At 38.2% G+C, this 16,268-nt stretch overlaps 1 protein-coding gene across 21 annotated transcripts in view; it reads left to right on the plus strand.

Annotated features, from left to right (window-relative positions):
• IKZF2 (IKAROS family zinc finger 2) overlaps nucleotides 1–16,268 on the plus strand; it is a 158,451-nt gene that overhangs the window by 57,192 nt on the left and 84,991 nt on the right. The window lies entirely within an intron of this gene.

Genomic DNA, 16,268 nt, shown 5'->3' on the forward strand with positions numbered 1-16,268 from the left:
ATTATGAGGGCCCCACCCTCGTGACCTCATCTAAACCTAATGATCTCCCAAAGGCCCCATTTCCAAATCCATCACTTTGGGGGTTAGAGCTTCAACATTTGTAGGGAGGTGGGAGGGTGCGTGGAGGCTGGCAGTTCAGTCCGTAGCAGTCAGTGTATTTTAAAAATTGCCAAATGATTCTAGTATGCATCCTAGGTTGAGGATCACCATTTTAAATGAACCTTGCGTTTATTGAATGATTTATTCAGTGTGATATTGTATAGCACCCTAATTTTTAATTTAATGGTATATTTTGGTCGATTTGAATTTACTTTATCCTAAAAACTATCTCTCCATCAATCATTCATTATAATATCCACTTATTTAAAGAGTTTACTTACAACTATCACATTTATACTGATTTTCCCTTAGTTTTTCCTAAAGTCTGCAACTTTTAGTTCAGGTTTGAACTTAAGGTTTATATTTCTAACTGCCTTTAGGATGTTTAGAAATAACTTCAAATAACATGTTAAGCTCAACAGATTAAAAACTCAGAATTCTCCTATACTACTTCACTCAAATTTATTCTCTTTCCAAAATATCTTATGTCTGTCATCAATATAACTCTCTACTCCATATGATTCTTCAGGCTTGAAATCTTGGAATCATTGATTAATGTTGTTTCTCATACTGAGCCTGTCTTCTAGTTCCTTATTTTTTTCCTTTAAGATTTCTCTTGGTTTGATCCTGTCCTCTCATCGTACTGCTCCTTGGCTCATGTGGACTTTCTTTACCTGGGGCTGATATGCACCTAGCGCTCATAGGTACAGTTATACTGGTTGCTAAAATATTAAAATGCTTTTGTGCAGGTTTGAGAAATAGCTTTTTCCCCAAGCTCCTTGAATACCTATGCTCTACGCATCCCCACAGCTTCCTGAGTACCCTGTTGCCAACTACGCTGTCAGCCAGCTGGCCTGACTGCTAATGCACAGCAGCCTTATCTTCCTGTGAAACTCCTCTCCCAGGCCATTGGGGGCCTAGACAGCCTCAGGAAAGACGGTAGCCCTGGAGGCAGTGCTGGTACCATCCCCTCCCCAGCAAATGCCAAGTACCCATCTCAACTCCTGAAGCTATGGTAGCCTGCTCTCTCCTGCTGTTGCCTATGAGAACTGTAGTCTCTCTGCAGTGTACGAATTTATGTAATTGTTAAATATGTAGAATATCACTCCTGTCTTTACTTCTACCTTCATAATTATTCTAGTAGGTTAGAACCTTTTTACTGGCACTTTACCTTTGTCTACTTTTCCCACTAACTTATTCATATAGCCAGATGAATCTCCCTAATTTCATGACCCCAGTGACCAAGAGATGGGAATTAGAACTCAGTTCAAACCCTTTGTCAACTGACCTTACCATTTCTGCTAAACGCGTTACTCCATGCCTCTCTTAAAAGAAGTCAGGTTGGTCTTCTCACATTACATGTTCTCATTTCCCTTTTTATGACTCCCTTTGTTGATTTTCACACCTCTGAAGTTCTCTATCTTGTGCCATTCCAAGTCAAATATTTTCTTTAAATTCTATGTCAGTCGTATCTCAGGTAATTCCTCCTTGAAACTTTGCTGACTTCTCAGATTATAATGACCTTCTCGTACAATCCATAAAGCAGCCTATATCTTACAAAGTACGGTAGTCCTCCATTATCTGCGGTTTTGCTTTCCACAGTTCCAGTTACCTGTGGTCAACCATGGTCTGAAAATATTAAATGGAAAATTCCGGAAATAAACAATTCATAGGTTTTAAATTGTGTACCATTCAGAGTAACGTGATGAAATCACTCGCCATCCTGTTCCATCCCACCCAGGACATGAATCAGCCCTTTGTCCAGCATATCCAAGCTGCATATGCTGTCTGCCCTCCAGGCACTTAGTAGCCATCTTGGTTATCAGATGACTGTAGCAGTTTTGCAGTGCCTGTGTTTGAGTAACCCTTATTTTACTTAATTATGGCCTGAAAGTACCATTAATCTTTTACTGTGCCTAATTTATAAACTAACTTTATCATGAGTATGTATGTATAGGAAAAAACATAGTATATATAGGTTTTGGTACTATCCATGGTTTCAGGCATCCACTGGAGGTCTTGGAATGTATCGCCTGAGGATAAAGGGGGACTACTGTGTTAATTTTGAAACTAGACATAGTTCATATAGCTGATATTTCTTTCTAACTCTGGATCCCTTCTGGAAAACATTTGATGTGCAATGAAGATTTTTTCCAAGCCTCTAAAGCTAGTGGTTCCCTTCTTGGGCACTTCTAGTTATTATTCAGTTCCTTCCTGATGTTTACTCTGTGCCAGGCACTGAACTTACTCTACAGTAATGAACAAAATAGACGTGGCTCTGTCTTTACAGAGCTTACAGTCCACTGTGGGTGAAGACAGTAAAAATGTAAGCACACAGAAATTGTAATAATGATTTGTGATGGATGCTGTGAAGGAAAACAACAAGGGGATGATGAAAAAGCACTGGGGCCTTAGTTTATATTGAACATTTAGAAGAGGTGAAATTTAAGCTGAAGAGTAGGTAAGGAGGGGATACTCACAGAACAGCGGCATATGAGAGAGTAGTGTATGTATGTGTGCAAGGGCCCTAAGGTAGGAGAAAGCTGTTTTGTTCAACAAAGAAATGAAAGCAGGCAGGTGGGTCTAGTATTTGCCAGTGCGATGAAGGATGGGACATGAAGGAGGGCCATATGATACATACTTTCTTATAGATCACGGGATGAAGTTGGGTTTTTACCCTAATGCAAATGAGTAGCTATTGAAAGATTTTGAACACTGACTTGGCAGGATTTATGGATTTTTTTTTTTGGGGTGGGGCAGGTTTTTAAATTTAGAAAGGCTGATTTTTCTGTCTTACTTAAGTGACTTTCTCAGTTAAGCAAACGTGGGGCAAGTTTACAGCCATTGTTGTCTTAGAGTAGAAAGTTTTCTGACTTCATTAATAAAAGGCTGCCACTCCCTGAGAATGCAGGTGTGTTCTGTTCTATAAAGCTGGTTCCTTGGGAGGAGGAGATCAGTTTACATAAAATGCTCGGGGCCTTCTAGGAGAGAAAGAACTAACACGTGGTCTCTTTTGGGATGGAGCTGTGTAGCCCTGACCAAAACCTAGTCTCAGGAAAGGGCAGTGAGCGTCTTGAAGTAAAATTATCTTGAGGAAAAATCTACTTGAGGACAGAAAGCGGGAGCCCAGACTGGGAACTAACACTCAGAAGATCTTTTGAGCTCATGGAGCTGATGCTGGAAAGTTGTGTAGATGTCATCATGGTAGTTTGCAGTGTAGAAGAGCAGGTGATAATGTTAAATGTAAACGATAGAGCACCCATGACTGAGCTGGGCACCAAGTGAAACGGGATTGTCAAACCACTCTGGCTTGAATAGGGAGTGAGGATGGTACCATGACAGAGGGGACCAGCGTTGATGGATGATAAAAGACCAGTAGCCTTGGGAGTAGCAAACTAATCAGTACTTACCACTCCTCCTTGCAGTATGGTATGTAGATCGCACTACTAGGACAGGCGAGAGCTCTAGCCAGTTACATTTAAAGTACAAATTTAAATATGACCACAATTGTACCTTGAAATGGTAGAGCAGGTCATTTGTTTAACCTTTTATAAAAGATGGCTTAACTTACTTTTTAGAAAATGGTTTGGAAAATGCAAGAGAAGAAATGAGGAAACTAGTGGACATAAGGAAACCAGAGAAAGTTAAGTAAAATAGTAAATTAATTAGAACTAAAGTGATAGTTGTAGAGAGAAGTAAAATATTCTTTCTTTTATTAAGATCTCAGATCTTTCCTGCAAGAACTTCACTGATCATACATCGTCCATATATCTAGCCTTGAGCTTTCATATCTACCTTCTCCTCTTCCTTATCTACTGGTTAAACATCTCTAATTCCTTCAATGATTCCATAGTGAGATGATTTCTGGAATCCAGACTCAGCCATTCAGAGGATCAGGTCTCCTTGTCAGCTGCCTGTCATCTACAGGTTTGATAAACATGCCTTGCATGTTTCTTTTCAATCTGGTTAAAGTAGAACTGGAGACCTCTCTTCAAGTTAACATCTTTTCATTAATCAACATTCTTTGGGTGTGGTTGCTTGTTCAACTTGTTATGAAGGTACCTAACTCTCATATATTATTTCCTGCATATTTCTTCATTTTGACCTCAAGAATATTGTGAGGGGTTTCCTCAAATGTGTAATTAAGTTCAGGATGAACAAAGTCCACATTTTCTTTATCTGCAGTCTAATAATTGAAGCAACAGTAAAGTATTATTCTTGGGAACCCTTATTGAAACTTTTTTTAAAGTTGTTACACAAACATTTGTCTATTAATTTTAATGGGTTCATTGTTCCATGAATGTTGTTCCATGAAGATTCTGTTCCATGCTTCTCTTCTAGCTTTTGGTGTGCTGGCAATCTTTGGCATTCCTTGACTTGTAGATGCATTACCCTTATCTTGGCCTTCACATGCATTCTTCTCCCTGGGTGCATGTCTGTGTCCAAATTTCTCCTCTTTATATGGATACTGGTCATCCCTCATCTTAACTAATTACATCTGCAATTTTTTAAAAATGTTAGTTTTTAATTTGGTTTATTGCTTGGTGAAAATGAAGGTATGATATAAAACCATTTCATTGTATAATTCTGTATAATGGCTGGAGCATCAAATAGAAGTGTTAATGCCAAAGTAGAAGAGCCTGGAGCTAGTGATGCAAAAGACCATGTTTGTTGAGTCTCCATTAGGAAGTTTAGACTAAAAGAAAAAAATTGGACTTCACCTATAGGCAAGACCTAGATCTTACAGACCTCACCAGCCTGTGACTTCCATATAAAGACACATATAGTTTAGTGAGCAGATTAAAGTAGCTTGGGTTCCCCAATACCAGCCCCACTGGCCTGATTCATGGAAATTAGCCTTCTTTGTAGCGTTCCTCGTTGCCTCTGGGAGCCCACTGTTATATCACCTCACATATGTGTGGAAACCATTCTCTCAGCTCTTACTACCAACCATTGCCTGCCATTCCTCCTCTGGCTCTCAAGTGTCCACATCTGCAGCTCAAGAGGTTCAAGGACAAAGACCCTTCATTGTCACTACCTTTAAGTAAAAAGCTAGTGCTCATATCAAGGATGCCATATGTGGCCTCTGAGATTTTTTTGTAGGAGCCCTCTCCGCAACTCTGTGCCATACCATGTTATCTGGGCCTTAAACAAACTCTGCCAACATCCAGAATATGAACAAGTGACTCTTGATGAGTTTCTGGACGTAATCTCTTTTCCAGAATTTTATTTCTCATGAAATATGGTTCCAACATTTTGTGGCCCTCATTCCTTTACTATAAGCATTTAATCTCAGGCAAGGAGTCCCAAAGGGAATAGATAGTGCACTGTGTTTTTGCCTCCATACTTATCTGCTATTCACCCTTAGTTCACCTCTTCTCCCCTTTACAGAATAAAGGTTGTCATGAATGTGAATGGTTACAAACAGAATTGGGGCTAGAGAGTGGAGATTGCCTTTTGGGCCCCAAATCTGTCAGCCAAAAATGTATTGCTACATAAAGTGTTAGATTTAGTAAATTAAGATGTATTAGGATCGTTCTTGGGAATTGTAAATCTTTGCACATTTGGTGTATTTGAGGACTAGCAAGAGCACTGTGGTAAATGAGGAGAAGAATAGTAGGGGGGTAATACATATATTTCAAAAAGGATACTCTGGAGAATGGATGAGGGCAAGCAAGGTGACATGGGGGATGCCTGTGTGAAAGGAATCTGTGTGAAAGATGGTGTTGGATCCAACTAGAGCAGGAGTGGTGGAGATGGTGAGAAGTGGGCAGATGTATTGTGTAAGCAGAGCCTATCAGATTTGGACTTGCTGATGGATTGGAAGTGGCATGTGAGGGAAAAAGAGTGTCAGGAATGACTGCTAGTTTTTAGCCTAAGCAGCCTGGTGAATAGTGATGTCATTTACTGATGCAGGGAAGACTGGGGAGAGGAGTGGATTTGGGGATTATAGTGAAGAGCTCTGTTTTGAACAGGTGAAGTTTGGATTCATTTTTATAAGACATGCAGATACAGATCTTGACTCTTAATCAAAAGGTCTTAACCAAAGGCTTGGAGAGCCAGAATGCTCTTGTAGGCAGGGCAGTTATGAAACTCCTTGCAATGTTATTGAGGTCCAAAGCTGCCAGGCATTTGAACATCATGCACGACTTTCCTCTTGACATGTATGGCAGATCTTTTATGTGTGATACGCTCTTACTTTTTGTCTATCTTTATGTTTTTCTTCTTTCCAAATCTTTACTCTCCAAGATTTTGCTACTTACTAATTAACAGATTTGGCTAAGTTACTTAATTTTTTAGGACTTGGTGTCCTCATCTATAAATGAAATAATATTACTTATTTCACTGAGTTGTTTTGCTGATTACGTTAGATAATGTTGGTGAAACTGTTAGCACAGTGCCTGGCATGTGATTAGTACTTATTAAATATCTTTAGTAATTGTGACTATTTTTGGCAAAAGGAATATTTTTATTATTTTTCTTTTTTTGGTGAGGAAGATTGTCGAGCTAACATTTGTTCCAGTCTTCCTCTATTTTGTTTCTGGGACGCTGCCACAGCATGGCTTGATGAGTGGTGTGTAGGTCCGCACCCAGGATCTGGACCTGCAAACCCCGGGCTGCTGAAGAAGAGCGTGCAAACTTAACCACTACGCCACTGGGCGGGTCCCAGGAATATTATTTTTAAAGCTGATTTTAAATATTTTGAAATGAGATAGGATATCAATGAGCAAATAATAATGGGTCATCATTTTATATATACAGATAGAGTGATTTTTCTTATTTAAGTGAATTAGGCTTTTGTACCTCATAGAACTACAATATATCAAAATCAGTATTTTGAATTTTATAAGCACATGTGGAATTTTCTGAATTAGAAGTATAATTAGTGATGTGAGTTATCGTTTGATGCCTCATAGTATCTGCCATACATTTATGCCAATCTAAATTCCCACAGAGATAGAGTCAAAATGCAGCAACAGGCAGTGTTTAGATGGCATTTTTTTCTCTGCTCTCCTGGGGTTAATCTCATCCTATGTTGTATATCAAGACCTTTGATTGCTCAGGTTTTCTGTTGATTTGACTTCCCCCCACCCTTTGTGTTAAAACCTAACATTACTACTTTAAGTGTACTGGTATTATGGAGGTTTTTTTCAGAACAGAGTAAATATATACTGGAGAATATTACGCTGAGCCTCTTCATGTTACATTAACAGAGAGATCTTTAAGGAGCAAAGGCTAGACCACTTAATAAAACCACAGTCTCTTCTTTGGCAATCCTGTTGAACCTGGAAGAAAGCCAGACGTGCCAGCATAAGGTTAGATTCCATTCCATCAGCATAATAGTTAATAATAGTTGACTGACAGGGATGTGAAGGGTGCCCTCTTTTCCTCCCGCTCCACCCCCATTCCAGGCTAACCTCTCTAGGGAATATGCCATTCCTTTCCCCATTCCTAAAATTCCTCACTTGAGCACAGCCAGGGGCTGCTGGAATGGTGCCTGATTCTATAAGAGGTGGGGGTGTCTCTCAAGAGTTGTTAGTTTCTGTGCTTCCTGCTGAGGAAGTCCAGAATCCCCAAACATCTCTCGGGATGCACGAAAGGTGAGCTGCCCCTGTTGTGGCCAGTGTTTATATGTGAGCAATAACTGGACTTCTGTCACTCACCTGGACTGACTTAATACCACATCAAGATCACGTCTGCATCCCACAGTCACAGGTGACATTCTGGTCGACAGAAATTTCAAGCTATTTTCCTCTGGTTTTCTTATGAATCATACTTCATGTCATATATTATTTTGCATTGTTAAAACTATATTTTCAGGGAGTTTAGTACTTCTAAGTTAATAATATTTGCAGCTTTCTTCCAGCCTTTTGTTTTCTTTTTGGATGCAGGTATTTGCAGGATAGGAACTATCCTGACAGTTAGTGCATTCCAGAGATTCTTTCCCTGGATTCTACATGCTTACATTCAGAGATTTATTTAAATATGAGAAGAATTGCTAAATACTGAAGAACATAAGTGTCATTAGTATAGTGTTTAGGTGAAAATTCACAAGTTTTTCTAAGTCCAAGTAATCCCTGGTCTTAGTGGGGTGATGACACCTGCACTGAGCAGTCTTGAGTTGTATTATTGGGTGAAGTTAATATTTGGTGTTCCCTGTCGTTTGGGTTAGCAGTTATTCTTTACCTCACGTCTCACTACTACAGAGCCACTTGCTAACTCGTAATCACCACCGTCTCAGGTTTAAGAACTTGGCCAGAGTGATCCCGGAAAGTCGCAACATTTTCCAGTGAGTAAAGTCCATCTCTTTTGGAGATCTTGACACCTATCATTAACAAGGCTGCAACCTCTTTAAGGATAATCAAGAACGGGGACCTGCACTTCTGTATACATAGCAAAACATAAAGAGGTTCTCCATCGGGAAGAGATAATTCTTGAATAGAGTGCATTGTATTGGCAGGCAGGCTGACCCAACATCATGCTGTCTTCTTCGTTCTACAGATTATGTTGTAGGTTTCAAATGTTTTTCTCAGGTCGGTTTCCCTATCATTAATGCTGCAACACCTTTGCTGACTAGATATCCACTCTCTCATTCTTTTATTACAGCACAGTGAAACCAGCATGCTGATTCTCATGGGTTGATGAATGAACTCCAGTTTTATGGCTTTTGTAAATAAGCTTTAAAAATAGTTTCTGGATCAGAATATGGTGAATAAAATCCTAATCCAGATTTTTTTTAAAAACAAAATCCCATTTAAATAAAAGTACATTGAAATATATTAATATTTGGTGTTAATATGCTCATATATGTACCATTCATCCTCTAAGATGTCAATGGTGTCACTCACCTTACTGGCAGATTTGGCTGATAACATGAGCATGTGCCCAAAAGCATTTCTATTTGATAACATACATAATCTGGAAAATATTTAATTGTTCTTTAAGCTCCTTTTAATAAAAGGAGCTTATCTTTTTATTTTGAAATGCTTACGAAAAATTGCTTTTAACTTCACCTGTTTCTAAGTGTTTTTATAACAAATCAGAGCGATAACTTGGGAAAGGATTCAATTTGATTCACTGAACATTTTCTGAATGTTACTGTGTGCCTGCAACTGTGTTAAGTGCCTGGAATGCAGAGATGAATAAGATTGTTCTCAGGTCGTAGTGCACAGTTTAATAGAAGAGACGGGGTATAGATTCACTACTCTGATAGCAGCCATTTATTCTGCCAAAATTGGGCAGAAGGGATATTCTCTCAGGAAATAACATTGGGGCTGGACCTGGATTGATGAAAGCAGGAAAATGAGGACGATTAAGGATGTTCAATGAAAAGAAATACTTCATGAGCAAAGAGTGTTATACCAGTGCATAATGGGGACACAGGGACGAGGTGCAAAGATTGCAAAATATTATTCAGCAAAGGTTAATATTATTGCTCTTTTTCAGATTAGAGAATTCATGATAATATTTTTTCCTGTACAAAATGCCTTCTTGTAATGCCCATCTCTACAAGAGCAATTTAGAAAACACAGTAGTTCCCCTTTATCTGCAGTTTCACTTTCCGAGGTTGCAGTTACCCTTGGTGAAAATATTAAATGGAAAATTCCAGAAATAAACAATTCATAAGTTTTAAATTGTACGCTCTTCTGAGTATTGTGATGAAATCTCGGGCTGTCCCACTCGGGACACCCATTCCCACCCGGGGAGTGAATCATCCCTTTGTCCAGCATGTCCACGCTGTATACACTACCTGCCATCGAGGTCTCACAGTGCTTGTGTCACCCGTATTTTCCTTAATAATGGCCCCAGAGTGCAAGAGTAGTGATGCTGGCAATTCAGATACACCAAAGAGAAGCTGTAAAGTGGTTCCTTTAAGTGACAAGGTGAAAGTTTTTGACTTAATAAGGAAAGAAAAAAAATTGTATGCTGAGGTTGCTAAGATCTACTGTAAGGATGAATCTTCTATCCATGAAATTGTGAAGAAGAAAAAGAAATTTGTGCTAGTTTTGCTCTCGTGCCTCAAACTGCTAAAAGTTATGGCCGCAGTGTATGCTAAGTGCTTAGTTAAGAGGGAAAAAGCATTCAATTTGTGGGTAGAAGACATGAGCAGAAAACGTGTTCTGATTGACGGCAACGTGTTGCACCTGAAAGCACTGAGCCTGTGTGGAGGCTTCAGCAAGGGATCCCCTGAAGCCAGTGACGTCAGGCCATGTATTGGCAGTGAGGGATGGGTACACAGGTTCAGGAACAGGTTGGGACAGAAAGAGACCACATCCACATAACTTTTATTGAAGTATATTGCTATAATTGTTCTGTTTAATTATTTTTGCTGTTAATCTCTTGCTGTGCCTAATGTATAAATTAAACTTTTTCATAGGTATGTTTGTATAGCAAAAAACATGGTTTATGTAGGGTTTGGTACTATCTGTGGTTTCAGGCATCCACTGGGGGTCTTGGAACAGATCCCCCATAGATAAGGGGAGACTGCTGTACGTAAAGAAGAGACGGTTGAGGAAACCTTTTTTTCTCTAAATGAGATAAACTGCAGAGGTTTTGAAATGAGTTATAAAGAGGATTTCCTGAGAATGAAGCACCTTAATTTTTGATCAAGTGAATTATGATGTCATTTGCACATTTCATTTATTCATTCCTTTATACATACAACGATATTAATGGATCATCTACTGTGTACATGGTACTATCCTTGGTGTTAGGAAGACATCAGGTGACTGAGATAGGCGTATTACCTGCCACCAAAGAACTTTAAGATAGGGGAAAGTCATGGTTTTTTCCATCTCAAGTATATTCCTGTTTTAGAGTGACACAGATGATTTTTTTATTGATATATTTTGTCATTTTTATGATTGTTTCAAAAAATACTTTCTGTATATTTCGTTACTTCTACAACCTCTCATCTATGTTCATTTCCTTGTCCCAAGCTATAATAAAAATAATTACTAAGCACTTTCCTAACACTGACTATAGGAACTAAACTAATATTGGGTGAGCAAACTGTAGTTGAGGAGAGTCCTTTGAAGGAGCAAGGAGTGGAACTAACATTTATTAAGGACCACTGTGTGCTAGGCCCTATGTAAGGAGATTTCCTGTACTTTATACCATTTAATCCTTAAAGTATCTCTGGGAAGTAGCTGTTATTATCTCAATTTTTTAAACCAGGAAAACATTCTAGAAGAGGGAAACTGAGGCCAAATAACTGGCCTGTGATATGTAGCTGGTGAGTGGCAGCTTTGGATTTGAAATCAAGAAGACTGGGTTCCACAGCACGTTCTCACTTTGTTATGGCTTAGGTAGGGGTACTTGAGTAAGTGGTAAATGTTGGTTTGGGGATTTAAAGCAAGGCCTGACCTACTCCAAAGTCTGTTCTTCCCACTAGAGCTTATGCAAGTTATTTAAACTTTAAACGTTGTAAAGCAGAGTGTTTTCAGTACTTAATTTTAAAATTTTTTTGCCTTCTGTGCTGTAGCTTTTCACCTTTATGGCTCATTTTAACTAAAGGTTCGAATATTCCTTATCTTGTATCAATGGTATAAAATTACTACCATATAAACAGACACATGAAGGAAAGTAAATAAGAAATGCTTTTCTGGGACTTAAGTGAATTGCTAATAGCCATGCAAAACAAAGCAAAACCTCTCCTTTGAAATTGTATTTTGCAAACATATTTCACAATAAAAAAGGAAAACTTCAACAATTAAAGGTAGTGAAAATATCCTCTGTTTTTATGGATATCCTATGTTAATTTGCTGAAAATCCCATCCAAAACAATTGTCACTAAAATTTATGAGTTCTTTTAGTATTTGTGTTGAGTCGACAACGGATATTTCTTTTTGGCCTTGAGCTAAGATCTGTGCCAACCTTCCTCTTTTTGCTTGAGGAAGATTGTTGCTGAACTAACATCTGTGCCAGTCTTCCTCTCTTTTTTGTGTGTGGGACGCTGCCACAGCATGGCTTGATGAGTGGTGTGTAGGGCCATGTCCGGGATCCAAACTGGTGAACCCTGGGCCACTGAAGTGGAGCATGTGAACTTAACCACTATGCCACTGCACGGCCCCCAGCAGATAGTTCTTATTCATATACTCACCAGACTTTGAAGAAGGACATTTTTAACTCTTGCTTCATAATAGATCAATTCAGGAGGTCTGGATGTTCCTTCACATCTCGCGTACTGAGGACTTGGAGTAATTTGAATGACGTTGGGTTATTGATTGTGTATATAAGATCCAAACCATACAGACTGAGAGTGTTAGAATTGGTCAGAGGATTTGCTTCGTTGCCACCATTAGCACTGATTCCGTAATGGGCTTTTGCTCCTTTTATCAGGATTCTTACTATTATAAATCTCATCACTTCTGGCATGAATATAACATTCCAGGATAAGCTAGTGAAAAACTACATGAGTAAATAAAAGACAGCACTTAATCTGACACTTGTCCTACTTTGTATATTTGTTCATATATTTTGGCAGTTGTTTTATTTCCTTAATTTGGCCATAAAATTCTTGACTGTAAGGATCATTCTTTATCATTCCTTTTATTCTCTAAACTTAGCACAATAATTTTTATACAGCAATATATATTTATATATTTATATATATAGTTCATTATAGTTCATTTATATATATATAATATATATATATGTATAGCTGGGGTTCATGGTAAATTGTTTCAGCATATAATGCACCACACTGAGTAGAACAAAACTAGAAAAATGAATTCCCCTTAGACATGTTACTAAAATCCTAGATTTCTCATAATTACTGGGTAACTTCTAGTCAGCTTCACTTACTTTTAACTTGATCATGTGTTTCACTGGTTCTTTATAGACCTTTATTATGTCTATAGTTTAGTTCTACTTTAGCTTTTATTGAAATATATTTATTGATCAGCCTGCCTTTGCAGCCTGACCTCTGACCTTAACAGCTGAATATCCTTAACGAACTCAGATTCGTTAACAACCTTAATGAGCCCTAACCAGGGAGGATGCTAGGAGTTGTGTGGTGGTTCACTAGTTGAGTACAGAGTTACATTGATGTTAGTGCTGGTCTGACCTTGGTACTTCAGTTCCTGAGGTCCTCAGGGCCTGAGTTTGTGGTTTGCTCCCAGGGTTTTGAGTTTCTTGCCCTTACATCCTACTTTCCCTATGACTAGTTTCTGACCACACCTGTTTGCACTCCATTTTTTCATATTATTCTGCATTTGTACATGTCATTCCCTCTGCCAGGATGTCCTCTCATGCAGTTTGACTGGCAAACTCCTCATGTTTCAGCATGGAGTTTAGTGATCTTCTTTGAGAAGCCTTCCTTAATCCTCCCAAACTTTTTGATCACCCCCTCTTGTATGCCTTTTCCTATCTAAGTCCAAACATCTATTAGTGCACTCATCACACTCTAGTCTCATTATTTGTTGACTTTTTGTCTCTTCTTGACTTTGAGCTCTTTGTAGTTCAATAAGCATTTAAAAGAGTGAATGACTTCTGCTACATTGTTTTAAATCATCTGTCTTGCATCTGCTTTGAGGCCATTGTGGATATTGGGGTTGAATGGCACCTATTAATAACATACTCATATACTTGTTGTTTTTGCCTTCCATTCTGGTAATATCTTGATTTCAGTGTCCTTTGGGCCATGCTCCAGTCTGTTGATTGCTAGGATAACCTAAGATGCTGGGAGCTTCCTGAATTCCCTCTTGGGCCCTTCCCAGGACTGTGTCTCCACTGGAGTTTCATGGGCAACAGTTCTGCCTTATTCACCTTTCTAGCCTCTAGGCTTATGATGCACCTAACTTAATAAATGTTGGACAAATTAATAGAAACCCTAATTGCTTTTTATCAGTTTTAATAGATTTATACTAAAAACAAGTCCCAGCCTACCACTAAAAAGAAACATTACCTATAAAAGGGATTTTTAATGATTAGGACTAATTTAATACTAGGTTGAGACTTTGCTAAATATTCCATCTCCTATTAAATGGATTCTGGAGAGAACTTAGTAAGTGGCCTTTCTTCTCTCTGGTGTGTTATAATTATCAAGAATCAAGGCTATTAGAATTAGTTAGTATTTTGAGTCAGTGATATGTTTGGTATCATATAGTTTGTTTAATTGCCTTCAAACCATTTTTTGCCATGGCTAACACATGTACTGCATCTTAAGTTTGTCACTGTTTTGAAAATTAATGTTTCTTTAAAAATTATCTGTCAGATCTATGAATATTAGCTAGGTTTAAGAAATTCTTTGAAAGTATGTTCTAAACGTTTAGTTCTCACTTACTTTACACATAGTCTTAATCACTTGGGTTTTACCCATATCTTTTATTGTCATACATTGTTCAAAGGTTTTCTTTTTTCTTTTTGATCACTTGTTTTGTATTTCAACCATTTTCAGGGTTCTTTCTGAGTTACTCTAGCTGTGTTTTTGTGCCTGTTGCCCCTGGACTGATTGATTACTCTATTGATTGATTTTCTCTCCCTTTTTGCTCTTTACTTTTAATATGGAAAATTTGAATATATAGCTAAGTAGATGTTTAATGAATCTTTATGTATCTATCCCCAGCTTCAATAATTATCAGTTCATACTTATTTTTTTTAGCCGTATCCCAAGCCGCTTTCCCTCACAGATTATTTTAAAGCAAATCTGTAACTTCTTTTGAAGTTCACTACTGGCAATATTTGTAAATTACTGGGTGAGCAAAAGACTTTCCCTTTCCTGTTACCACATCAGAACTGAACATACCGGAGATATGTATGTGTGTATATATGTATATAGGTGTGTGTGTGCACATTTATACACACATTTCGCCTCAGGGTATATGGTAGTTCAAGTTTGGTGCTTATTACTTTTTTTCTTAAGAGTATTTTTACTCCATTTGTTCCTTTGAACTTTCTAGTTGTAAGTTATAGGAAGTGAAATTGGAGTACATATGGTTTTTCAGTGTTAAGTTTTTTGCTAGAAATAGCTCATCAGTTTGTCAAAGTAGGTAATTGTTTTCTTAAAAGCTTTTGGCAGAGTTCCAGGGAATAGGGACAGTGATAGGTGAATTTTGATTGGGGCAGGTGATAGGAAACCATAGATAGAGAGTGTTGTTCATTTAGGATATGTTGTAGGAAGGACCAACTGGGCATCAGAATGGAAGGCAGAAAAGCATATGGGCACTCATTAGATGCCTTAAGGGTGCTAGGGCTTTGGGAACAATGGAAGTGGCTGCAAAAAAAAAGGAGGAGATGATAAACTTTGCCTATTTTATTCACATTTTACACAATTTTACTTGGACTGGCAAATGTGTCCTGCCCGGTTGTGGTAGAACAATATGGGCTTCCTCCCTTGGTAATATGTAAGAAATTTTTGATGATAGCTTATGGTTGGCGCCTGTTGCTGATAGACACTCCGTCACCTCACCCCTCAAAATAAAGAAAATTAAAGAAAACAAAAAAACACAAGTGCAGTATTTGCAGTTTTCCAGTAGAGTTAGCCTCACAATGATGAGCTAGTCCTTTCCTATCAACCTGATACCATATTTCAGAAGGTGGTACCCACCATGCAGCCATTGTCGTTCATTGATCTGGACATAGAAAATTCTTAGAGAATTCAGTTTGGCCATGAGGTTGATGTGGGAGGGAATGACCTTGGTATGACAGGAAGTGACAACAGAATTTCATTCTCTTTGATGGGTGGTCCACCTGGCCCATGCTTAAGAGGCAACTGGTTGAGAATTTAATGGTCAAAATTAGGCAGCCGCTCACATTGTTTCACCAAAATATAAAATTCGCTTTCTGGTGTCACTTTTCAAAGGTTAGAAAAAGCATACTATTTGGATCGAAAGCAAAAACACAAACCAACAAAAGCTAAGCCCTAACTCTTCCACTTACTAGTTACGTGATTTTACTCAAGTTAATTGAGTTTTCTGGAATTCAGTTTCCTTACATGTGTATTGAAAATACACATACCTCGTATTGTGGTGTGATGATCTAATGAGATGGCAGATTTGACAATACACAGAGCTATATGGTACTATCTAAGTATGAGTTACATTACAATATAAACTCCCACAAAATAGTCTCATAGTCTCTATAAGAGAGATTTTGTTTCTGAAAAGAACTTAATAATTATTCCTGTGGACCAAAGAACTAATGTAACATACAGAGGGAAAATCTCC

Source organism: Equus asinus, chromosome 19 (assembly GCF_041296235.1).
Source record: "Equus asinus isolate D_3611 breed Donkey chromosome 19, EquAss-T2T_v2, whole genome shotgun sequence".
In the NCBI taxonomy this organism is placed as follows: domain Eukaryota; kingdom Metazoa; phylum Chordata; class Mammalia; order Perissodactyla; family Equidae; genus Equus; species Equus asinus.